The sequence below is a fragment of the Tamandua tetradactyla genome, chromosome 2 (assembly GCF_023851605.1).
Source record: "Tamandua tetradactyla isolate mTamTet1 chromosome 2, mTamTet1.pri, whole genome shotgun sequence".
NCBI lineage: Eukaryota > Metazoa > Chordata > Mammalia > Pilosa > Myrmecophagidae > Tamandua > Tamandua tetradactyla.
Window position 1 is genome coordinate 49,527,153 of NC_135328.1, and position 25,998 is coordinate 49,553,150.

General features: G+C 37.5%; 1 protein-coding gene and 1 non-coding gene across 22 annotated transcripts in view; one reads left to right on the top strand and one right to left on the bottom strand.

Annotated features, from left to right (window-relative positions):
* The window catches only part of RALGPS1 (Ral GEF with PH domain and SH3 binding motif 1), a 617,170-nt gene that overhangs the window by 206,553 nt on the left and 384,619 nt on the right, over positions 1–25,998 (top strand). The gene's annotated exons all lie outside the window — the stretch shown is intronic.
* LOC143675269 (U6 spliceosomal RNA) lies at positions 7,451–7,556 on the bottom strand. Its single transcript, XR_013171508.1, has one exon. It is a non-coding gene; the product is annotated as a U6 spliceosomal RNA (small nuclear RNA).

Consider the following 25,998-nt stretch of genomic DNA (forward strand, 5'->3'; position numbering starts at 1 on the left):
CCAGCTTCTGGTTTTATTGATTTTCTCAATTGTTTTCATGTTCTCAATTTCATTTATTTCTGCTCTAATGTTTGTTATTTCTTTCCTTTGGCTTGCTTTGGGGTTAGTTTGCTGTTCTTTCTCTAGTTCTTCCAAATGGACAATTAATTCCTCGATTTTGCCCTTTCTTCTTCTTTTTTTGATATAGGCATTTAGGGCAATAAATTTCCCTCTTAACAGTGCCTTTGCTGTGTCCCATAAGTTTTGGTATGTTGTGTTTTCATTTTCATTTGCCTCGAGATATATACTGATTTCTCTTGTAATTTATTCCTTGACACACTAGTTGTTTAAGGGTGTGCTGTTGAGCCTCCACATTTTTGTGAATTTTCTGGCACTCTGCCTATTATTGATTTCCAATTTCATTCCTTTATGATCTGAGAAAGTGTTGTGTATGATTTCAATCTATTTAAATTTATTGAGACTTGCCCTGTGACCCAGCATATGGTCTATTCTTGAGAATGATCCATGAGCACTTGAGAAAAAGGTGTATCCTGCTGTTGTGGGGTGTAATGTTCTATAAATGTCTGTTAAGTCTAGCTCATTTATTGTATTATTCAAATTCTCTGTTTCTTTATTGATCCTCTGTCTAGATGTCCTGTCCATTGATGAGAGTGTGGAATTGAAGTCTCCAACTATTATGGTAGATCTGTCTATTTCTTTTTCAGTGTTTTCAGTGTTTGCCTCATGTATTTTGGAGCAAGCATTCTGGCTTGGTGCATAAATATTTATGATTGTTATGTCTTCATGCTGAATTTTTCCTTTTATTAGTACATCATATCCTTCTTAGTCTCTTTTAACTGTTTTACATTTGAAGTCTAATTTGTTGGATATTAGTATAGCTACTCCTGCTCTTTTCTGAGTGTTATTTGCATGGAATATCTTTTCCCAACATTTCACTTTGAACCTATGTTTATCCTTAGGTCTAAGATGTGTTTCCTGTAGACAGCATATAGATGTGTCCTGTTTTTAATACATTCTGCCAGTCTATGCCTTTTGATTGGGGAGTTTAATCCATTAACATTTAGTGTTATTACTATATGGGTAGTACTTTCTTCTAGCATTTTGCCTTTTGGATTTTATATGTCATATCTAATCTTCCTTCTGTTTACCTTTACTGATAGTCTTCCTTTCTACACTCTTCCTCACATCTCTCTCCTGTCTTTTCGTATCTGCCTCTAGTGCTACCTTTAGTATTTCTTGCAGAGTTGGTCTCTTGGTCACAAAGTCTCTCAGTAATTTTTTGTCTGAAAAATTTTTAATTTCTCCCTCATTTTTGAAGGACAATTTTGCTGGATATAGAATTCCAGCAAAAAAAATTGGTTGGCAATTTTTCTCTTTTAGTAATTTAAATATATCATCCCACTGTCTTCTCACCTCCATGGTTTCTGCTGAGAAATCTACTCATAGTCTTATTGGGTTTCCCTTGTATGTGATGGATTGCTTTTCTCTTGGTGCTTTTAAGATCCTCTCTTTCTCTTTGACCTCTGACATTGTGATTAGTAAGTGTCTTGGAGTACATCTATTTAGATCTATTCTCTTTGAGGTATGTTGCGCTTCTTGGATCTGTAATTTTAAGTCTTTCATAAGAGTTGGGAAATTTTCAGTGATAATTTCCTCCATTAGTTTTTCTCCTCCTTTTCCATTCTCTTCTTCTTCTGGGACACCCACAACACGTATATTAGTGTGCTTCATATTGTCCTTCAATTTGCTGAGTCCCTGCTCATATTTTTCCATTTTTTTCCTTATAGTTTCTGTTTCTTGTTGGATTTCAGGTGTTCTGTCCTGCAGTTCACTAATCCTATCTTCTGCCTCTCGAAATCTACCATTGTAGATTTCCATTGTTTATTTCATCTCTTCTACTGTGTCTTTCATTCCCATAAGTTCTGTGATTTGTTTTTTCAGACTTTGATTTCTTCTTTTTGTTCATTCCTTGCCTTCTTTATGTCCTCCCTGAATGCATTACTTTGGTTTTTGATGAGGTTTTCCATGTCTGTTCGTATATTCTAAATTAATTGTTTCGGCTCCTGTATCTCATTTGAATTGTTGGTTTGTTCCTTTGATTAGGCCATATCTTCAATTTTCCTGGTGTGATTTGTTATTTTTTGCTGGTGTCTAGACATTTAATTACCTTAATTAGTTTATTCTGGAGGTTGTTTTCACTTCTTTTACCTAGGAGTTTATTGCTGAATGAATTTGTTGTCTATCTGTTCTTTGACATTCAGTTCAGCTTTTTCTGAACCTCCCGCTTAGGTTTTGTTTAACAGAGGAGAATTTTTCAGTTCTTGTTTTTTTGTTTCTTGCCCTGCTTGTATGGTGTGTTTTTTCCCCCACCCTTAGGAGGGTCTGCTTAGGTATTATAGACCCCAGCCAGATTTTCCTAGGCCAATCTGGCTTCCTATCAGGAGGAAAGAGTCACCTGCGTTAGTTTTCCCTGAGGGTGAGACCCAGCAGGTTGAAAGACTTTCCTGTGAAGTCTCTGGGCTCTGTTTTTCTTACCCTGGCCAGTATGTGGCGCTTGTCTGCCTGCAGGTCCACCAGCATAAGATGATGTGGTACCTTTAACTTTGGCAGACTCTTCCTGCTGGGGGTGTGGTGGAGACAGAGGAGAGGTTGTAGGCTGGTTTTAATGGCTTCAAATTACCAAGCCCTGGTGTCTGAATTCCTTGAGGGAAGAATTCCACCTGAGTTGGACTTCACTCCTCCCATGGGGGAGGCACAGGTTCCAGACAAGCCCTCAAACCAGCTTGTTTCTGCCTATGCCTGGGGCAGTAGCAGCCTGAGAAGTCCTGCTGCTGAATTCAAAGGCAGTCAAGCCTTTGTAGAAACACAGCCACAAAAACCTCTGTTTCTTTTTTTTTTTTTCTTTTTCCATCAGCCCTGCCCCCTTGACACCGGCGCAAAAATGAGCGACCTCTGCTTTGACCAGGTTCACCTGATGTGGGGGCCTATTTTTAGTTGTTAGAATTTGTTAATTAATGCCACAATTGGTGTTTGGTTGGACTCAGCCCCTGCTGCTGTTAATGTCTCTTTCCTTTCCCCTCTGGGAAGCAGCCTATGGGGGAGGGGCTCCAGCCACCGGTGCTTGGGGAACTCACAGTTCTGGGGGAGCTGGTCCAGCTGGTCCAGACTGGGGTACACTGTGTGTCCAGTACTGATGTGGCCCCAGGAGCTGTTCTGTACTGTTTCTGGTTATTTAGTAGTTGTTCTGGAGCATGAACTAAAACACACACATTGCTAAGCTGTCATCTTGACCCGGACCCTCTGTTTATTATATTTTTAAGTGTGGTGTTTTTTAGCTTCCTGAAAGGAAAGGTTTAAAAATCCTTTCACACCATGTGATGGACCTCTATTATACTCTGTTAAGAAAAAATTCCTTTACAGTCATTCACCCTGTGAAATGACAGAGTGTTAGGTCCATTGTAGAAAAGCGGTGCTTCATAGGGCTCATTAATCAGACATTGGTCTTAGTTTTCTAACCTCAGCTCTAAGAAATTACTTGGCCAGTTGCAGTACAGTTCTCTGAGGCTGAGGAGGAGTGTAGGTAAGGATAGTGAAAGCTTTGAGGGTAGTCCTAAAACTTTGGCTGTCCTACCTAGACCCAGTGTGTCTTTGCCTTAAATGTGAGGCCAGGTCCCTTGGAATCTTTGGTCTCTGGGGAAGCATTGGAGTTGATAGGTGTCCAGAAATGAACCATCTTGTCTAATAATATGAAAGAAAGAATAAAAACAAACACAAAAGTCCATATGAAAAATCACTGAATGATTCTGGGAAGATGATGGTGGCAGTGGATTTTTTAAATTAACACACAAAAGCATCCAGAACAAGATAGCAGATGCTTAACTCATGGACAACATTTAAAAAAAACTAGGTGCCAAGTTATCCCCATCAATCCCTAAATACAAGTGGTGGGGGACAAACCACTGAGAGCCACAGGACCAGCAGGGTATCACAGTGTGTATAGGAAAAAGTAGAAGTAAGCTGTGGGACACCTAACAGACTTGAGGACAGGAAAAACTAAAATTGCCAGTAGTTATTCAATGGAAATTTTGCCAGGTCAGTGTGAGAATAGCAGCTGAAACCAGGAGGGCTTTTTTTTTTTAAATTTAAGAAAACAAACAATACACTTAGAACCACCAAAAATGGGTATCTTAGTTAGCTTAACCATAGGCATATTTAAATAAAGTATCCATATAATCATTGTAAAGCCTGTGTTTGAGCAGTAGGTTTCATAAACCAATTTAAAATTAATGCAACCAAGGAAAAAAAATCTACAAATTCAGATAGCAAAGTTCTTAAACACTAAATATTAAACAATAACTTAGATACCATTTGGCTAGCTGTCAAAAGTGAATATGCTTAAAATATCAAGTAGAAAGTTCTTACAAATATCTGCATTGCTATAGTAATGATGTATATTACTAAGTATTTTCCTCATTTCAGGAAAATATGAAGATACAAATAGTTTTACAGTTAACATAAAATGGATATTTTAGTTAGCTTATCCATAGGCATATTAAAAAAAAATCATCGTGAAGCCTGTTTGTACAGTATATTTCATAAACCAATTTAAAATTAAAGTAAAGGGAGTGGGTGATGGTGGCACAGTGGCAGAGCTCTCACCTGCTGTGCTGGAGACCCGGGTTCAATACCCAGTGCCTGCCCAAGCAAAAAAAAAAAAAAAGATTAAAGCAAGGAAGGGAAAAAAAAACGTATAGATACAGATATCAGAGTTTCTTAAATTCTAAATATTAAGCACTATCTTAAATGCCATTTGATTATCAAAACTGTGTATGTTCTCAAAGTAACAATTAAAAAGTTATTACAAATATCAACTTTGCTGTGGTAGTGAACTATGTTACTAAATATTTTCAAATTTTTTATTTCAGGAATTTATTTTATCTAATATAACTATAACTGCCTATGGGTTTGTTTGTTTGTTTGTTTGTTTTACCTTTTTTGTTGTAAAATATAACATATGTATACAAAGAAAAGAAAGAAGAAAAGCAATAATTTTCAAAGCGCACTTCACTAAGCAGCTACTGAATAGTTCACAGAATCTGTCATGGGTTGCCATGCCCTCATCTCAGATTTTTCCTTCTGACTGCTCCAAAACATTGGCGGCTTTATGAGAGTCATAATAACAGAATCATACAGTAACTGTCCTTTTGCGTATGACCTTTTCCACTCAGCATTATGTCTCAAGGTTCATCCACATTGTCATATGTTCCAAGACATCATTTTGTCTCACTGCTGTATAACATTCCATCATATGTATATACCACATTTTGTTTATTCACTTGTCTGTTGGTGGGCACCTGGATTGTTTTCATGTCCTGGCAATTGTGAATAGTGCTGCTATGAACATCGGTGTGCAAATGTCTGTTCGTGTCACTGCCCTCAACTCTTCTGGGTATGCACCGAGTATTGGTATTGCCAAGTCATAGGGCAACTCAATATTTAGTTTTCTGAGGAATCACCAAACTGACTTCACAGTGGTTGAACCATTTTACATTCTCACCAAGAGTGAGTAAGTGTTCCAATCTCTCTGATTCCTCTTCAACATTTATAGTTTCCAGTTTTGTTTAATAACAGCCATTCTTATAGGAGTGAGATGATACCTCGTTGTCTTTGCGTCTCCCTTATAACCAGTGAAGGTGAGCAGCTCTTCATGTGCTTTTCAGTCATCTGATTTGCTCTTCAGGAAAGCACCTATTCATTCCCTCTGCCCATTTTGTAATTGGATTGTTTGTTCTTTTGTTGGTGAGCTGTATAATTTCTTTATATACACAAGTATCAAGCCTTTATCCTAGATGTGGTTTCCAAATATTTTCTCCCATTGAGTTGGCTACCTCTTCACCTTTTTAACAAAGTCCTTTGAGGCACAGAGCTCTTGATTTTAAGGAGCTCCCATTTCTCTATTTTTTCTTTCACAGCTTGTGCTTTAGGTATAAGGTTTAAGAAGCTACCTGTTATTACTAGATCTTGAAGTTGTTTCCCTACATTTTCTTCTAGAAATTTTATGATACTGGCTCTTATATTTAGGTTTTTAATCCATTTTGAATGAATTTTGCATAGAGTGTAAGGTAGGGGTCCTCTTTCATTCTTTTGACTATTGAAATCCAGTTCTCCCGTGCCCATTTGTTGAAAAAGACTTTTCTGTCCCAATTCAGTAGATTTGGGGGCCTTATTGAAGATCCAATATCCATAAATTTGGTGGTCAGTCTCTGCACTCTTGATTCTATTCCACTGGTCAGTCCTTCTGTCTTTGTGCCAGTACCAAGCTGTTTTGACTACTGTGGCTATCTTTAGCTATCTGGGGTCTCTTCAGTTTCTTACCTTTAAGTATGATGCTGGCTACAGGTTTTTCATATATGTCCTTTATGATATTGAGAAAATTTCCTTTGATGCCTAACTTTTGAAGTGTTGTTATCAGGAAAGGATGCTGGATTTTGTCGAATGCTTTTTCAGCACCAATTGATATGATCATGTTATTTTTCACTGTTGATTTTTTAATGTGCTGTATTACTTTGATTGATTTTCTTATGTTGAACCATCCATGCATTCCTGGTATAAACCCACTTGATCATGATGTATAATTTTTTTAATGTGGCATTGGATATGATTTGCTAGTATTTGTTAAGAATTTTTGTATCTGTATTCATTAGGGAGATTGGTCTGTAGTTTCCTTTTTTTGTATCTTCATCCGATTTTGGTATTAGAGGTATGTTAGATTCCTAAAATGAGTTAGGTTGCATTCCTTTTTCTTCAATTTTTTGGAAGCGTTTGAGCAGGATTGGTGTTAGTTCTTTTTGAAATGTTTCATAAAATTCTCCTGTGAAGCCATCTGGTCCTGGGCTTTTTTTTGTGGGAAGATTTTTGATGACTGATTAGATCTCTTATAATTTTTTTGTTGAGATCTTGTATTTCTTCTTGAGGTAATTCGTGCATTTCTAGGAATTTGTCCATTTCATCTAACTTGTCTAGTTTGTTGGCATATAGTGTTTATAATATTCTCTTATGATTTTTAAAATTTCTTCATGATCTGTGACAACAACCATCCTCTCATTTCTGATTTCATTTATTTGTATTCTCTCTCTTTTCTTCTTTATTAGTCTAGCTAGGGGACCATCAATTTTATTAATTTTCTCAAAGAACCAACTTTTAGTTTTGTTGATTCTTTCTATTGTTTTCTTGTTCTCCAGTTTGTTTATTTTTGCTTTAGTCTTTACAATTGCTCTTCTTTTATTTGCTTTGGGATTAGTTTGCTATTCTTTCTCTAAATTCTCTAATGAGCAGTTAAATTCTCAAGTTTGATCATTCTTGTTTTTGATATAGACATGTAGGGCAATAAATTTCCCTCTCAGCACTGCCTTTGATGCATCCTGTAAGTTTTTTTTTCTTTTTTTTAAATTAAAATATGGAATGCTTCACAAATTTGTGTGTCACCTTGCACAGGGGCCATGCTAAACTTCTCTCTATTGTTCCACTTTTAGTGTATGTGCTGCCAAAGTGAGTACATCCCATAAGTTTTGATATGTTGTATTCTCATTATCATTTGTCTCCAGATACTTACCAATTTCTCTAGCAATTTCTTCCTTGACCCACTGATTATTTAAGGGTGTGTTGTTTAATCTCCATAAATTTGTGAAAGCTCTTGTTCTTTGGGTGATTATTAATTTTCAACATTATTCCATTGTGATCTCGAAGTTCTGCCCATGGGGAGGATTTGCCCTCACTACTGTCCTTCAAGGACACCGCAGGAAGGGGTTGTAATGCTGCAGCTGTCCACTTTTGGGTGGAACCTGCATATCATGCTGAACCATCTGTAAACAAGGCATGAATTTTCTCTTCCTTAGTCAGCTCACTGTAGGGAACTCCCCAAGAGGCCATAGCTCAGGTCTGGGAAAGAGAAGGTAATGTGGCAGGAGTGGAAACCATGGGCATTTGGGCCACTTCTTCATGTAACTTACTTGTGCCTTCAAGACCTGCTCTGGCTCTATCTTGTATATACCATTTCTATTTTACAATAGAGTGCTGCTGTGCATGCCCAACTTTATGGCTTGGTGGGTCAGACAACACCCAGCTTATGATAGGCAACTGAGGTCTCATGGTAACTTGGTGGCCCATGGTTAAGCATTCAGTCTCTACTAAGGCCCAGTAGCAGGCCAAAAGCTGTTTCTCAAAAGGAGAATAGTTATCTGCAGCAGATGGTAAGGCTTTGCTCCAAAATTCTAAGGATTTGCATTGTGATTCTCCTATAGGGCCCTGCCAAAGGTGCCAGACAGCATCTCTGTTTGCCACTGACACTTCCAGCACCATTGGATCTGTTGGATCAAACAACCCAAGTGGCAGAGCAGCTTGTACAGCAGCCTGGACCTGTCACAGAGCCTCCTTTTGTTCAGGTCCCCACTCAAAATTAGCAGCTTTTCTGGTCACTCGATAAATGGGCTGGAGTAGCACACCCAAATGAGGAATATGTTGTGACCAAAGTCCAAAAACACCAACTAGGTGTTGTGCCTCTTTTTTGGTCATAGGAGGGGCCAGATGCAGCAACTTATCCTTCACCTTAGAAGGGATATCTCGACATGCCCCACACCACTGGACACCTAGAAATTTCACTGAGGTGGAAGGCCCCTGTATTTTTGTTGGATTTATCTCCCATTCTCTGACACACAAATGCCTTACCAGTAAATCTAGAGTAGTTGCTACTTCTTGCTCCCTAGGTCCAATCAACATGATATCATCAATATAATGGACCAGTGTGATGTCTTGTGGGAGGGAGAAATGATCAATGTCCCTGCGGAAAAGATTATGACATAGGGCTGCAGAGTTGATATACCCCTGAGGTAGGACAGTGAAAGTATTTTGGTGACCTTGCCAGGTGAAGGCAAACTGTTTCTGGTGGTCCTTACTAGTAGCTATTGAGAAAAAAGCATTTGCCAGATCAATAGCTGCACACCAGGTACCAGGGGATGTATTGATTTGCTCAATCAATGATACCACATCTGGAACAGCAGCTACAATTGGAGTTACCACCTGGTTGAGCTTACAATAATCCACTGTCATCCTCTAAGACCCATCTGTTTTCTGCACAGGCCAAATAGGAGAGTTGAATGGGAATGTGGTGGGAATCACCACCCCTGCATCCTTCAAGTCCTTAAGAGTGGCAGTAATCTCTGCAATCCTTCCAGGAATATGGTATTGCTTCTGATTTACTATTTTGCTCAGTAGGAGCAGTTCTAGTGGCTTCCACTTGGCCTTTCCTACCATAATAGTCCTCACTGCACGAATTAGAGAGCCAATGTGGGGATTCTGCCAGTTGCTCAGTATGGCTATACCAATTATACATTCTGGAACTGGGGAAATAACTACACTGGACCCACTGTGAGACGGACCTGAGCTAAAACTCCATTGAACACCTGGCCTCCATGAGCCCCCACTCTGACTGGTGGTCCAGAGTGACATGTTGGGTCCCCTGGAATTAATGTCACTTCTGAACCAGTGTCTAACAATCCCCGAAATATCTGATCATTTCCTTTTCCCCAATGCACAGTTACCCTAGTAAAAAGCTGTCCGTCTCCTTGGGGAAGGCTTGGAGGAATATTAACAGTATAAATTTGTGGCAGTGTAACAGGGTTCTACCCCAAAGGGACCTGGCCGCCCCTTCAATTTAGTCTGGAAATTGATTAAGGGGCTGTGACGCTGTGTTTTTGTAATTCCGGTTAGACTTCTGTTCACTTGATCTAGAACTCTTCTGTTTATACAGCTCAAACAAGAATTTAGTAGACTGCCCTTCTATTGCATTTCTAGGTACCCCATGATTTGCTAGCCAATACCACAAATCTCTGCGTGTCATATAATTTTGACTCCTGCTTTGAGTTTGCCGTCTATTATAATAGCCAAGTCTACCCTGTCTTTGGCGATTAAGTGCTGCCACCTGGCTTCTGCCAACTTGGGATCCTGTCATCCCCATTGTGTTTAAAGATTCCAGCTTAGTGACAGCAGCTCCTACAGTAATATCTGCCCTACAGAGAAGTGCAACCACAGAGCTCTCTAGGGATGATGGTGCTAGTCTCACAAATTTATTTCTCACTGTTCTGGTAAAAGGTGCATCCTCTGGACATTCCTGGGGTGTAAGAGCAGGCTTTGCATGATAAATCCACTCTAACATTCCAGTCTCTCTAAGCCTCTGGATCCCCTCATCTGCATTATACCAGGACAGTTCTGGCATTTCAACCTCAGGTAACGTCAGCCACCTTTTGATCCATGTTTCAACCAGCCATCCAAACAAACTGTTAATACCTTTTCTAACCCCTTGAGCTGTAACATTGAATGCAGAATCTCTGCTTAGTGGGCACATATCAATAAATTTAGCCTGATCCAGCTTTATATTCCTCCCACCATTATCCCATACCCTTAAAATCCATTGCCACACATATTCCCCTGATTTCTGTCTATATAAATTGGAAAACTCACACAGTTCTTTTGGAGTATAATGTACCTCCTCATGTGTGATACTTTGTACCTCACCTTTAGGGACCTATTGGGACTTTAGTCTTGTTATAGATCTGGAAGAAATGAGGGGTGGTGGGGGTGGTTCATAAAAAGAATTAGAAATATCTTCCAAGCCATTTGCTTCAGGGCCTTCATTTGCAGTTTCATCTGGTGAAACACGATTAATCACTCTAGGGCTAATCCCTTCAGAAGGAGGTTGGGTGGCCAACTCCTCAAGGCAGGCTGGAGGTGGGGCAGTTATGTCCTCAGGGCAAACTATTACAGGGTTTTCTAGAGAAGACTCAGCATGATCTAGGGCTTCAACCTCACCCTAGATATCATTATCAATCCATATATCACCATCCCATTTTTCAGGGTCCCACTCCTTTCCAATCAATGCCCTCACTTTAATGGCAGACACCATGCAACACTGAGATTTCAGTTTACGTTGTAAAATTGCTACTTTAACGATAAGGTTCTGAGTCTGATTTTCAGAGATCTCAAGTCTACGGTTACAGGAAATAAGATTTTCCTTTAGGATACTCATAGAAATGTCTACATCTGTCAGGTGGCACTTAAGCTTCTCATTTGAAGCCTTAAGCCCATCCCTTTCACCCTTTAATGTAGCCAGTGTATCTAACAACAACCAACCAACATCTCTATACCTTTTATTTCTACAAAACTCTGTAAAGGTGTCAAAAACATTATCCCCCAGAGCCTGGCTTCATACCAGCGAAGCATTAGGAGAATCAAATGGTGATATTTTGACTATCTCTTTTGTGAACTTCACTCCATGGATTGGCAATGTCATTCTGATTACAGGAATCAGAGTCCTTAGTGTCTTTGAATCCAGTCAGAGTAGAAAACCATTCATAAGAACCCAGTTTTAAGATTCTGTTTCTTAAGAACCACTCCTGGTACCAAGATATATTAGTTAGGGTTCTCTAGAGAAACAGAAGCAATAGGGAACACTCAGAAATATAAAATTTATAAAAGTGTCTCACGTGACCGTGGGAATGCATCCGCAGAGTAGGCTGTGAAGCTGATGATTCCAATGGAGTGTCAGGACGAATTCCACAGGAGAGGCTCACCAGCTGAAACAGGAAGGGCCTGTCTCTTCTGAATCTTCTTTATAAGGCTTTCAGTGATTAGATTACACATCACTCATTGCAGAAGACACACCCCTTGGCTGAATACAAATGGAATCAGCTGTGGATGCAGCTGACACGATCATGATTTTAATTCTATGATATGTCCTTATTGCAACAGACAAGCCAGCACTTGCCCAACCACCACTTGGCCAAGTTGACACATGAACCTGACCATGACACCCTGCAATATTGACATTCCTTTGTTCTTCCTCATGCAAAAACATTTTTTTTAATATGTACATTTATACACTATCATTGTACACTCTAGGCATTCCTAGATTATACCATCTCAGTCGTTATCGTCTATCTTTCCTTCTGTTTTCATATGTACCCCCAGTCCTCCTCCTTCTATCATTCTCACATTCAGCTTCATTTAGTATACTATCATTATTGTGCTACAATCAGGTAGTATTGTGCTATCCATATCTGAATTTTTATAATCAGTCCTGTTGCACAGTCTGTAGCCCTTCAACTCCAGTTACCCAATCTCTACCTGTTCTAGTTTGCTAGCTGCCGGAATGCAATATACCAAAAACAGAATGGCTTTTAAAAAGGGGAATTTAATAAGTTTCTAGTTTACAGTTCTAAGGCCAAGAAAATGTCCCAGTTAAAGCAAGTCTATAGAAATGTTCAATCAAAGGCATCCAGGGAAAGATACCTTGGTTCAAGAAGGCCGAACCAAGGGTTCAAGAAGGGTTTCTCTCTCAAGTGATAATGCACATGGCGAACACAGTCAGTTTCTCTCTCATCTGGAAAGGCACATGGTGAACACGGTCAGGGTTCCTCTCTCATCTGGAAGGGCACGTGGTGAACATGGCATCATCTATTAGCTTCTTCTCCTGTTTAATGAAGCTTCTCGGGAGGCATTTTGCTTCTTCATCTCCAAAGGTCATTGGCTGGTGGACTCTGCTTCTTGTTGCTATGTCATTCTGCTCTGCTGTCTCTGAATTGCTCATTCTCCAAAATGTTTCCTCTTTTATAGGACTCCAGAAACTTATCAAGACCACCCAAATGGGTGGAGACATGTCATCACATAATCCAGCTTAATAACCACTCTTGATCAAATCACATCTCCAGGGAGATGATCTGATTACAGATTCAAACATACAGGTATTGAATAGGTATTATTCTGCCTTTGTGATATAGAGTTTAGATTAAAACATGGTTTTTCTAGGAGACATACATCCTTTAAAACCAGCATACTACCCTATTTCTATCTCTTGATTACCTCTGTTCTTAACTGAAATTCTCCAAGTTCACTCATTTATGTTAGTTCATATCAGTGAGACCGTACAATATTTGTCCTTTTGTTTCTGCTTAATCTCACTCAGCATAATGTCCTCAAAGTCCATTCACGTTGTTAACATGCTTCATGACTTTATTTTGTCTTACAGCTGCATAACAGTCCATCGTATGTATATACTAGAGTTTGTTTACCCACTCATCTGTTGATGGACATTTTGGTTGTTTCCATCTCTTGGCAATTGTAAATAATGTTGCTACAAACATTGGCGTACAAATGTCCATTTGTGTCCTTGCCCTCATGTTTTCTGAATAGATACTTAGCCATGGAATTGCTGGATCATATGACAATTCTATACTTAATTTCCTGAGGAACCATAAAACTGCCTTCCGTACTGATTGTACCATTTTACATTCCCACCAACAGTAGATAAGTGTGCTTCTTTCTCCACATCCTCTCCAGCACTTGTCATTTCCTGTTTTATTGATAATGGCCATTCTGGTGAGTGTGAGATGATGTCTCATAGTGATTTTGATTTGCATTTCCTTAATAGCCAGGGAAGTTGAGCCTCTTTTCATGTGCCTTTTAGCCATTTGTATTTCCTCTTCTGAGAAGTGTCTGTGCATGTCTTTTACCCATTTTTAAATTGGGTTGTTTGTCTTTTTGTTGTTGAGTTTAACAATCTCTTTATATGTTCTGGATACTAAACCCTTATCTGATATGTTGTTTCCAAATATTGTCTCCCATTTTGTAGGTTGCCTTTTTTGCTTTCTTGATGAAATTCTTTGATGCACGAAAGTGTTTAATTTTGAGGAGATCCCATTTATCTATTCCTTTCTTAGGTGCTCATGCTTTGGGTGTAAGTTCTAGGAAACCACCTCCTATTACTAATTTTGTAAGAGATTTCCCTACATTTTCTTCTAATAGGTTTATGGTCTTAGCTCTAATGTTTAAGTCCGTGATCCATTTTGAGTTAATTTTTGTATAGGGTGTGAGATATGGATCCTCTTTCATTCTTTTGCATGTGGATATCCAGTTCTCCAAGCACAATTTATTGAAGAGACTGTTCTGTCCCAGGTGAGTTGGCTCAACTGCCTTATCAAAGATCAGTTGTCCATAGATGAGAGGGTATATATCTGAACACTCTCTTTGATTCCACTGGTCGTATATCTGTCTTTATGCCAGTACCATGCTGTTTTGACCACTGTAGCCTCATAATATGCCTTAAAGTCAGGTAGTGTGAGACCTCCGACTTCATTTTTTTTTCCTCAGGGTACTTTTAGCTATTCAGGGCACCCTGTCCTTCCACATAAATTTGGTTATTATTTTTTCTATTTCTGCAAAGTAAGTTTTTGGGATTTTAATTGGTTTTGCATTGAATCTATAAATCAATTTATGTAGAATTGACATCTTAACCATATTTAATCTTCCAGTCCATGAACACAGTGTGCCCTGTTTATTTAAGTCTTCTGTGATTTCTTTTAGCAATTTCTTGTAGTTTTCTTTGTATAAGTCTTTGTATCCTTAGTTAAATTTATTCCAAAATATTTTATTCTTCTGGTTGCAATTGTAAATGAAATTTTTCTCTTGATTTCCCCCTCAGATTCCTCATTGCTAGTGTATAAAAACACTACAGATTTTTGAGTGTTGATCTTGTAACCTACCACTTTGCTTACTCATTTATTAGCTCTAGTAGTTTCCTGTGGATTTTTTTTTGGGGGGGGTTTGACATATAGTGTTATATCATCTGCAAACAGTGAGGGTTTTACTTCTTTCTTTCCCATTGGGATGCCTTGTATTTCTTTTTCTTGTCTAAGTGCCCTGGCTTGAACTTCCAGCATAATGTTGAATAATAATGGTGATAGAGGACATCTTGGTCTTGTCCTGATCTTAGGGGGAAAGCTAAGGAGGAGGATGTTACCTGTGTGTTTTCATATATTTCCTTTATCATGTTGAGGAAGTTCCCTTCTATTCCTATCCTCTGAAGTGTTTTCAGCAAAAAAGGATATTGAATTTTGTCAAATGCCTTTTCTGCATCAATGGAGATGATAATGTGGGTTTTCTGCTTTGATTTGTTGATATGGTGTATTACATTAATTGATTTTCTTATGTTGAACCATCCTTGCACACCTGGGATAAATCCAACTTGGTCATGCTGTACAATTCTTTTAATGTGGTGCTGGATTTGATTTGCAAGAATTTTGTTGAGGATTTTTGTGTCTATATTCATTAGAGAGATTGGTCTGTAATTTTCTTTTATTGTAGTATCTTTGTCTGGCTTTAGTGTGAGGGTGATGTTGGTTTCATAGAATTAGTTAGGTAGCCTTCCCTCCTCTTCAATTTTTTTGAAGAGTTTGAGCAAGATTGGTATTAATTCTTTCTTGAATGCTTGGTAGAATTCACCTATGAAGCCATCTGGTCCTGGACTTTTCTTTTTTGGGAGCTTTTAAATGACTGATTCAATATCTTTACTTGTGATTGGTTTGTTGAGGCCACCTATTTCTTCTCGAGTCAGTATGAGTTCTTCATGCCTTTGCAGGAAGTTGTACATTACATCTGCATTGTCTGGTTTATTAGCATAAAGTTGTTCATAGTATCCTCTCATTACTTTCTTTGTTTCTGCTGGGTCAGTGGTTGTGTCTCCTCTTCTATTTCTTATTTTATTTATTTGCATCCTCTCTCTTTTTCTTTTTGCCAAACTTGCTAAGGGTCTATCAATTTTATTGATTTTCTCAAAGAACCAACTTCTTGTTTTGTTGATTTTCTTGATTGTCTTCATGTTCTCAGTTTCATTTATTTCTATTCTAATCTTCGTTATTTCTTTCCTTTTGCTTGCTTTGGGGTTAATTTGCTGTTCTTTCTCTAGTTCTTCCAAGTGAACAGTTAATTCCTCGATTTTTTTCTCTTTCTTCTTTTTTTGATATAGGCATTTAAGGCAATAAATTCTGCTCTTAGCACTGCTTTGCTGCATCCCATAAATTCTGATATGTTGTGTTTCATTTTCAGTTGCCTTAAGATATTTACTGATTTCTCTTGTAATTTCTTCCTTGACCCACTGGTTGTTTAAGATTAGGTTGTTGAGCCTCCATATATTTGTGAATTTTCTGATCCTCTTCCTGTTATTGATTTCCAACTTTATCCCTTTATGATCCGAGAAAGTGTTTTGTATGATTTCAATCTTTTTAAATTTATTGAGACTTGCTTTGGTACCCAGCTTATGGTCTATCCTTGAGAATGATCAATGAACACTTGAGAAAAATGTGTATCCTGCTGTTGTCGGATGTAATGTTCTATGAATGTTCTGTACCCCCAGAAAAGTCATGTTCTTTTTATCCAATCTTGTAGGTGTTGACTTGCTGTGAGTGTGATCTTTTGCGTGATATTCCTTGGGAATATTCAAACTTCTGGAGAAGGATTGCTTATTAGCAGCTTTTAAAACATATGTTTGGCTTTGCAGTAAAATGACATGAAGTTAATGATCTATTTTATCTATTGTATTAATGTATTCTTGCTCTGGGCACTACTCTTTGGGTCAAGAGTTGAGAGGTTAGAAATCAGTGAGTTTTTTTTCTGAAAACTCTCAGATTATGTGTTTAGGACCAGGTAGTCTATTTTAAGTCTGGCAGACCTCTGTTGTTGTTGGCTTGTTTTGAATTAGACACCTGGACACATTTTCTGACTTATAGTCTGAACAGGAATCAGAATATCTGAAAACTGGAAGTATTAAAAAACAAAAAGAAATGACTGAGGTTGAAAGGGGGAAATTTTAGGTTATAAATGTTATGAGAATTAATGTTTTTTTTTTAACCATAGAACTGTACAACAAAAACAGGGAAACAATGTAAACTATGGACTATAGTTAATAGTATGATTATAATAATATTCTTTCATCAATCGTGGCAAAGGTACCACACTAATGCAATATGTTAATAATAGGAAAAATACTGTGTGTGTGGGTCAGGTGGGGTGGGTGAAGGTGGGAGTATATGGGAACTTCATTATGTTCTGCATGATTTTTTGTAAACCTACAACTTCTCTAATAAAAAAGAAACAATGGAACTTGTCTTTATTATTTATCAATAAATCATTGCTATATTATGAGGTCAACAGTTATAGATTTAATTCACAATTTTTAATAGCCACAAAATATTTCAGATTGGATATATTATTTTTTCAACAAGTCCCTTTTGATAGCTCTTCAGATTGTTTAAAGATTTATCTACTATAAATAATGGTACAGTAAACATCTATATTTTATTCATATTTATATCTGTATCTAGATCTCTGTAAAAAATCTTCTTGTATATCAGAGCTTACTTTCAGTGGTTTTACTTTCAGTGGGACTTTTTGCATTAAATATGCTCATTTCAACTTTTATGAAATAATATTTAAATGCTATGCATGATTCTGAATCAAATAAAATTGCTATAAAGACCAGTATTATATAGGCCAAGCGCCCCCCTAGTCTGAGGTTCGCCCCTATGAAACTTATTCCTGCAAAGGATAGGCTAAGCCTACTTAAAATTAGGCCAAAGAGTCACCCCCAGAGAACCTCTTTTGCTGTTCAAATGTGGCCTCTCTCTCTAAGTCAACATAGCGAGGGAACCCACTGCCCTCCCCTCCTACATGGGACATGACTCCCGGGGTATGAATCTCTGTAGCAACATGGGACAGAAATCCCAGGATGAGCTGGGACTTGGCATCAAGGGATTGAGAAAATCTTCTTGACCAAAATGAGGAAGAGCGAAATGAGAAAAAATAAAGTATCAGTGGCTGGGAGATTTCAAACAGTATTGATAGGTTATCCTAGAGGTTATTCTTATGCGTTATATAGATATGCCTTTTCAGTTTATGGTGTATTTGAGTGGCTAAAGGGAAGTACCTGAAACTGTGGAGCTGTGCTCCAGTAGCTTTGTTTCTTGAAGATGACTGTATGAAGATATAACGGGCGGGGGCCACAGTGGCTCAGCAGGCAGAGTTCCCACCTGCCATGCCAGAGACCCAGATTCTATTCCTGATGCCTGCCCATGCAAAAGAAAAAAAAAAAAAAAGGAAAAAAACCAAAAAACAAATAGGGGAAACAAAGGTTAAAATATATGGGGTAGCTGAAATACTAGTAGTCAATGAGAGGAAGGGGGAAGGGTTATGGTAGGTATGAGTTTTTCTTTTTCCTTTTTTTCTTTTCCTGGAGTGATGCAAATGTTCTAAAAAATGATCATGGTTATGAATATACAACTCTGTGATGATATTGTGAGCCATTGATTGTACACCATGTATGGAATGTTCATATGTTAAGAATGTTTCTGTTTGTATGTTGTTTTGTCAATAAAAATATTTTAAAAAAACAGTACTATAATAATTGGCAAAATTTGAATATGGGCTGTATAATATTGTAGCAGTGAAAAATAGTTCTGCCATAATTTTATCATTATGCAAAAGAATGATCTTGTTCTTAGAAAATACACATGTAAGTATTTAAGGGTAAAAGTCAGGATATCTACATCTTACTCTAAAAAAACTCAGAAAAATGTGTATATATAGCTATGTACATAGAGATAGAGAAAGCACATGAAGCAAATGAAAGGTTATGAGGGTTTGTCATATTCTTGTAATTTTTTTGTAACATTGACATTTTTAAAAAATAACACTTCAAAAACACTTTTATGAGATACTGCCAGATTACTTTCCAAAAATAACTGAACAGTTCATAGTCCCATAAGTCATGATGGCACTGGTCGACAATGAATGGTATTTTCTTATTCTAGTTTGCATATTCCTGACTACAGTTCTAAAATTGTCAGATATATGCTTCCTGAGACTATGGGAGTAGAAGCAGGAATATATCTTGAAGCTGATTACTTCTTGTTCTGTGAGATTCTTTTGATGAGCCCTCTTAGTCAGGAATTGTTGGAGAGATCTAAATGCCAATTTTAAGATACCCTATATTTTAAAACGTACCATTTATTTTCCAGCAGTTTTTGTTTGTTTGTTTGTTTGTGGGCTGGGAGGCAAGGGGAGAAATGCTATGTTCAACATATGCAAGAAACATTTTCTTTTTGACTAACCAAGTAGCTTTCATATATTCATGTAATTATTCCACTATTTTAGGTAGGGTCACATTGTGAAGTGCTCCAATAGATCTCTCTAGGCTGAAGGATTAATCTGTACTGAAACTTCTTTAATGTGTGGTGATTGATAGCTTTCCTTAAAAGGTTGGATTTTTAGGTAGCTTTGTCTAGGAGGCAGGGAGAGAAGTTGATCTGATTAAGAAAGGCATTGCCAGGTGAGTAGCTTAACTAGACAAACTGTATTTTATGCTTTTATTTCAAAAAATAAGGATCAGCCATTGATTTTATCTAAGTATATTTGTATTGATATATTCTTGCTCTGGACCTGGCATCTTTTTTTTGGGTCAGAATTGAGAGGTTTGAAATGGGAGAGATTTTTCTGCAAACTCTTAGATTATGTGTTTAGGACCAGGTAGTCCTATTTTAAGTCTGGTGACCTCTGTTTTTGTTTGTTTTGAGTGAAATATCTGAACACACTTTCTGGTTTATGGTGTGAGGAGGGATCAGAATATTTGAAACTAGGATCATAAAAATGTCTGCAATGTAAGATCACTGTTTTAATAACTCACTTGGAAATTCAGTAGCAAACTAGAACTGATGGCAGGATGGAAAGGAAGTTTTCTCATTTTCACATTAGCAGACTTTTGGTTCTTTTCCTAAATGACATTGCAAACATCCTGCTGGTTCTCTCAGATTGGGAGTTAACTTAAACTGCAGGAGAGATTTCAACGCCCTCTGAGTTTTCAGCTTAAATGTCCTATTTTCACAAGACCTTTCTGTTCCCTAAGATGGCAGAATAAATCCATATATGAAGAGCTCTTGTGCTGTTTAGGACATAGCTCTGGGCTCTGTGGCCCAGACACAGATGTTGGGCCTTGCTAGCCATTCCACCCCCAGACCATGTGTGCCAGAACCATGTTGTGTGAAGGCCAAATGTCTTCTCATTGCTGGTGGGTGGAAATCAGAATGGAAGAGCTCAGCTTCCCTGCAAGTGCTCTTTTCTTTTCCTGGTGCAATCCATTGTTTCTGCTGAGCTTCTGTTACTGACAACATGTTGCTTCTGTGTCCATGAAGAGCGCTAGGCCTTTGGAGGGGAAAAAGAGGCTCTCTGATGAAACCACCTGCTAATTTCCCTCTCCCCCTCAGCCCTGAGGTTGGTATGCTGTGACGTCCATCCTGTGCTTCTTAGTACAGGAGAGAGACCTCACACCACTTTGAATTGTCCCAGGAGCTGCCCACAAATCTGCACCTAATCCCTAGATTGTGGTCACCTGTGCCAGTTTGAAAGTTTTGTGTACTCCAGAAAAGCCATGTCCTTTAATCCTGATTCAAAATTGTAGGGTGGAAACCCCTTTTATTAGATTATCTCCGCAGAGATGTAGCACATACAGTTGTGGGTGTGACCTTTCCATGAAATTTTCTCCAGGAGAATGTGGCACACCCAGTTTTCACTGTGGCTTTTTGGTTAGATGGAGCTGTGACTCCCACCCATTAAGAATGTTGCTTGATTAGTTTATTGGAGTCCTTGTAAAGAGGAAACATTTTGGAGAAGGATCAGAGCTGACACAGATGCAGGCACTTGGAAAACATTTGCTTCAGAGCTGACAGAGACATGGATGTTTGGAGATACTTGAAGTGCTGATAGAGAGAACAGTTGCCTAGATATGCGCAGAGCCCAACAAATGTCACCATGTGCCTTCCCATGATATGCTAAGCAAGCCAGGAGCCAGAATTGTGTCTGGGAGGAGTTAAGTAAAGGTCCACAGATGCTTAGAGAGGAAAACACAGGAAACAGAGGCTGAAAGCAATGGAGACCAGGGGCAAGGGGCCAGCAGATGCCAACCATGTGCCTTCTCAGCTGACAGAGGTGTTCCAGATGGCATCAGCCTTTCTTGAATGATGTTAACCTATTGTGAGTGCTTTAATTTGGACATTTTCTCAGCCTTAGAACTGTAAACTTGAAAATTATTAAATTCCCTTTATGAAAGCTTATGAAAGCAATTTCGGGTATACTGCATTCTGGCAGCTTAACAATCTCATACATCACCCTTCACATACTTGTGTATATTGCCGTTTTTCTCTAATGTATTCTTTTTTCCCCCAATGTTTTGCTTTGCTAAAGCTAATAAAATGCAATATACCAGAAATGGACTGGCTTTTAACAATGGGGATTTATTAATTTACAATTTACAGTTCTAAGGCTGTGAAAATGTCCAAATTAAGCATCAACACAATGATCAACCTTCTCTGAAGACCAGCTACAGGCAAGCTTAGGCTCCTCTGTCAGATAACTAGGTGCATGGTGATGTCTTCTGGTCCTTCAGCTTCTGGCTTTGGTGGCTTCTCTCTCAGCTTCTCTGGGGCTTTTTCCGTGAGCTTCTTTGAATTTTCTGTGTCCTTTATTCTCTTATAAAGGACTCCAATAAGAGGATTAAGACCACCTTGAATGAGGTAGGTCACATTTCAACTGAAATGACCTAATCAAAAGGTCCCACCCACAATAGATCTGTACCCACAGGAATGGGGTACAAACATCCTCCAAACTACCACACCCAGCCTTTTAATTAATTAATTAATTTTAAATAATTAGTTTATTTTTAATTGTGGTAAAATATGCATAACATAAAAATCATTTTAACCATTTAAGAGAATAATTATTTGACAGTAAGTACATCGACAAAACTGTAACTTTCACCATTCTTTCCAGACTATTTTCGTCATTCTAAATCAAAATTCAAATCTAGTTAGCAATAACTCCCCATAGTCCTTCTCCCCACCCCTAGGAACAAATAATCTGCTTTCTGCCTTTATGAATTTGCATATTCTAAATCTTTCATATAAGAGAAATCATACTGCACTTGCTCTTTTGTATCTGGCTTATTTTACTCAGCATGATGTCTTCAGGGTTCATCCCTGTTATAGCATGTACCTGTACTCCACTTCTTTTTATGGCCGAGTATATTCCATTGTATGGATATACCACATTTTGTTTATCTATTCTCCTGTTGTTGGATATTTGGGTTGTTTTCATCTTTTGGCTAATGTGAATAAATACTGCTTTAACCACTGGTGTACAAATATCTGAGTCCCTGATTTCAGTTTTTTTTATATATACCTAGAAATGGAATGGGATTACTAGGTCATATGGTGTTCTAGTTTGCTAGCTGCCAGAATGTAACACACCAGAGATGGATTAGCTTTAATTAAAGGGGATTTATGTAGTTAACATACAGTTCTTCAAAGGAAAGGCAGCTAACTTTCAACTGAGGTTCTTTCTTACTTGGGAAGGCACAGGGCAATCTCTGCTGGCCTTCTTTCCAGGACACTGAGTTCCAACCACTTTCCCCGGGGTGATTCCCTTCTGCATCTCCAAAGGCCTGGGTTGAACTGCGAGTGCTGAGATAAGGTATGCTGAGCAGCTTTTGCTGTGTTACGTTGAGCTCTCTCATTTAAGCACCAGCCGATTAAATCAAACATCATTCATTGCAACAGGCATATCTCCTAGTTGACTGCAGATGTAATCAGCAACAAATAAGGTTCACATGCCCTTGGCTCATGTCCACAGAAAAAGAACTAGGCACCCTCACCTAGCCAAGTTGACACCTGAACCTAACTACCACATATGGTAATTCTATGTTTAACTTTGTGTTACTGTGAAAGTGTTTTCCACAGTAATTGCACCATTTTACATTACACTGACAATGTACAGGGGTACTTATTTCTCTGTATCCTCACTAACACTTTATTTCCAGTGTTTTTTTTTTTCATACCCATCCTGGTGGGTATGAAGTAGTATCTCATTGTAGTTTTAATTTGCATTTCTTTAATAGCTAGTGATGTTGAGCATCTTTTCATTTACTTACTGTCTTCTGGCTACTTTGGTTTCTGATAAGTAATCTTCTTCTAGCTTAAGAAGTTTACTTCACTTATCACTTAGAGAAGATAAGTGTCTTCTCTAGCTCTACATAACCACTAATTCTATTTCTGTCACAGCAAACACTTTTAAAAATCTCTATAAATGTTTGCATTTTATATAAATGGAGTAAAATAATGTGTACTACTTTGTGACTGGTTTCTTGCACTTAGCATGATGCCCTTTTTCTTCTTTTTGTAATTGATGGCAGAATATTCATATATTAGTACTGACTACAGTCCATAGTTTGCATTAGATGTATTATTACCCATATACCACTTTTAATAGTTGTTATATTTCATGGAAAGACATTCTTATATTTGTACTACTGACAACCATCATTGTCCATAAGAGGGTTTACATGTTATATAGTCTCATGTTTTATCCCCTGGCTTTCCTTCTAGTGACATACATGACCCTAAACTTAACCTTTCACCCACAATCACACCTATGTATCATTTCTGTTAATCACACTCACTAAAATGTGCTATGCTTGTCTCTGTTCATTTCCAAACATTTACAATCAACCTTATAAATTCTGCACAAATTAAGCATCAGCTCCCCATTCTCTACCCTCATTTGATCTTCTGGGAACCATATTCTAGATATTAGCACCATGAGTTTGCTGGTTACATTTAGTTCATATTAATGAGGTCACACTATATTTGTCTTTTTCTGTCTGACTTGTTTCATTCAACTTTTCCTCCATGTTCATTCATGTTGTCATGTATGTTAAGACTTCATTTCTTCACACAACTGAGTAATATTCCACTGTATGTATATATTACATTTTATATATATCCATTCATCAGTTGATGGACACCAGGCTAGCTTTCATCTCTTGACAATTATGAATAATGTTGCTATGAGCATCGATATGCACATGTCTGTTTGCATCCCTGCCTTCAGTTCTTCTGAGTATATAGCTAATAGTGCAATTGCTGGATCATATGGCAGTTCTAAATTTAGCTTCCTGAGGAACTGTCGGATTGTTTTTCGCAATGGCTGTACCATTTTGCATTCCCACCAACAGTGAATAAGTGTTTTAATTTTTCCACATCCTCTCCGACACTTGTGGTTGTCTATTTTGTTTTCTTTTTAAATAGTGACCATTCTAAGAGGTGTGTAATAATACCTCATTGTAATTTAGATTCACATTTTCCTAATAGCCAGTGATGTTGAACATCTTTTCATGTACTTTTTAGTCATTTGTATATCCTCTTTGGAAAAATGTCTACTTAAGTCTCTTGCCCATTTTGAAATTGGGTTGTCTTTTTATCATTGAATTGTAGGATTTCTCTTTATATATCCTGGATACTAAATCCTTGTTGGATATGTGGTTTCCAAATATTTTCTCCCATTGAGTAGGCTGTCTTTTCACCCCCTTGATAAAGTCCTTTGAAGCACAAAAGTATTCATTTTATCTGTTTTCTTCCATTGGTCATGCTGTGGGTGTAAGCTCTAAGAGACCACCTCCTACCCACAAGATCTTGAAGATGCTTGCCTATAGTTTCTTCTAGGAGTTTTATGGTTCTGGCTTTTATGCTTAGGTCTTTGATCCATTTTGAGTTAAGTTTTGTATAAGGAATAAGATAGGGGTCCTTTTTCATTCTTTTAGATGTGAATATCCAGTTCTCCCAGCACCATATATTGAAGAGACTGCTCTGTCCCAATTCCTTGGACTTAGCAGCCTTGTCAAAAATCAATTGACCATAGATGTGAGGGTCTATTTCTGAACTCTTAATTCAATTCTATTGGTCAATATATCTATCTTTATGACAGTACCATGCTGTTTTGACCACCAAAGCTTTGTATGGATAAGGGCCCTTTATCCTTCCAAATATATATACATATATATACATATATGTATATATATTTTTAAAGCAAAATACATGGGGTTTAATTGATTGGTTCACAAATGTAGAGATTAAAGGCAGGATAAAAGAGAAATGATACAAATCAGTTTAAACCAGTGTTTCCCAACCTTTTCTGTGCCATGGCACATACAGGAAATGACTATATTTACCTAGAGGTAAATTGATGAAGCTTCTCACGTTGACGTGGCTAGCCTGGGTGCTTAGGCTACAATGAGGGCAGAGTAAATCATTATCTTGGCTATGCTTTTAATCCTTTTGGATTAAAGTTTGTTTGTAATCCAAAAGAATTAAAGTTTGTTTGTAAACACTGATTTAGTAAGATGAGGTATATGTAAGCATGTAATTGACAGATATGAATTAAAATTAAAGCTCTTAGGCTTTTTACAAGATACATATTGAAATATAGGAATGGTTCTAAAGGGACTTGTGAAAGGATTTAGAAGAACTTGACTGGGAGTCAGGAGACTTGAATTTCAATCTTGTTTCCTTTTTTATTAACTGTGAGATTATGGATCAGTCATTTAGTTTCCATATTTATTATAGGGGAAAATTAGTCCAAATTATCTCTAAGGTCCCCTACAATGCTAACATTCTATTTCAGTGATTCCAGCATTATTAGAATAAATTATATAAGCCCCCAAAAGAAGAATGTTTTTTTCTATCAACTTTTTTTTAAATTTAAGAAAACAAACAATACACTTAGAAGCACCAAAAATGGATATCTCAGTTAGCTAACCATAGGCTTATTTAAATAGAGTATCCATATAATCATAGTAAAGCCTGTGTTTGTGCAGTAAGTTTCATAAACTGATTTAAAATTGAGGCAACAAGGAAAAAAAATCTACAAATTCAGATAGCAAAGTTCTTAAATTCTGAGTTTTAAACAATAACTTAGATACCATTTTATCAGCTGTCAAAACTGTGAATGTTCTCAAAATATCAAGTAGGAAGCTCTAACAAATATCTGCATTGCTATAGTAATGACCTATGTTACTAATATACAATTATTTTTACAATTAATATATTAAAATTTTAACCACCTAAAATAGATATCTTAGTTAGCTTATCCATATGCATATTTTTAAAAAGTTTAAGTAATCATCTAAAGCCTGTTTGTACAATATGTTTCAAAAACCAATTTAAAATTAAAGCAAGGAAGGAAAAAAATCTTTAGATACAGATATCAGAGTTTCTTAAATTTTAAATATTAAAC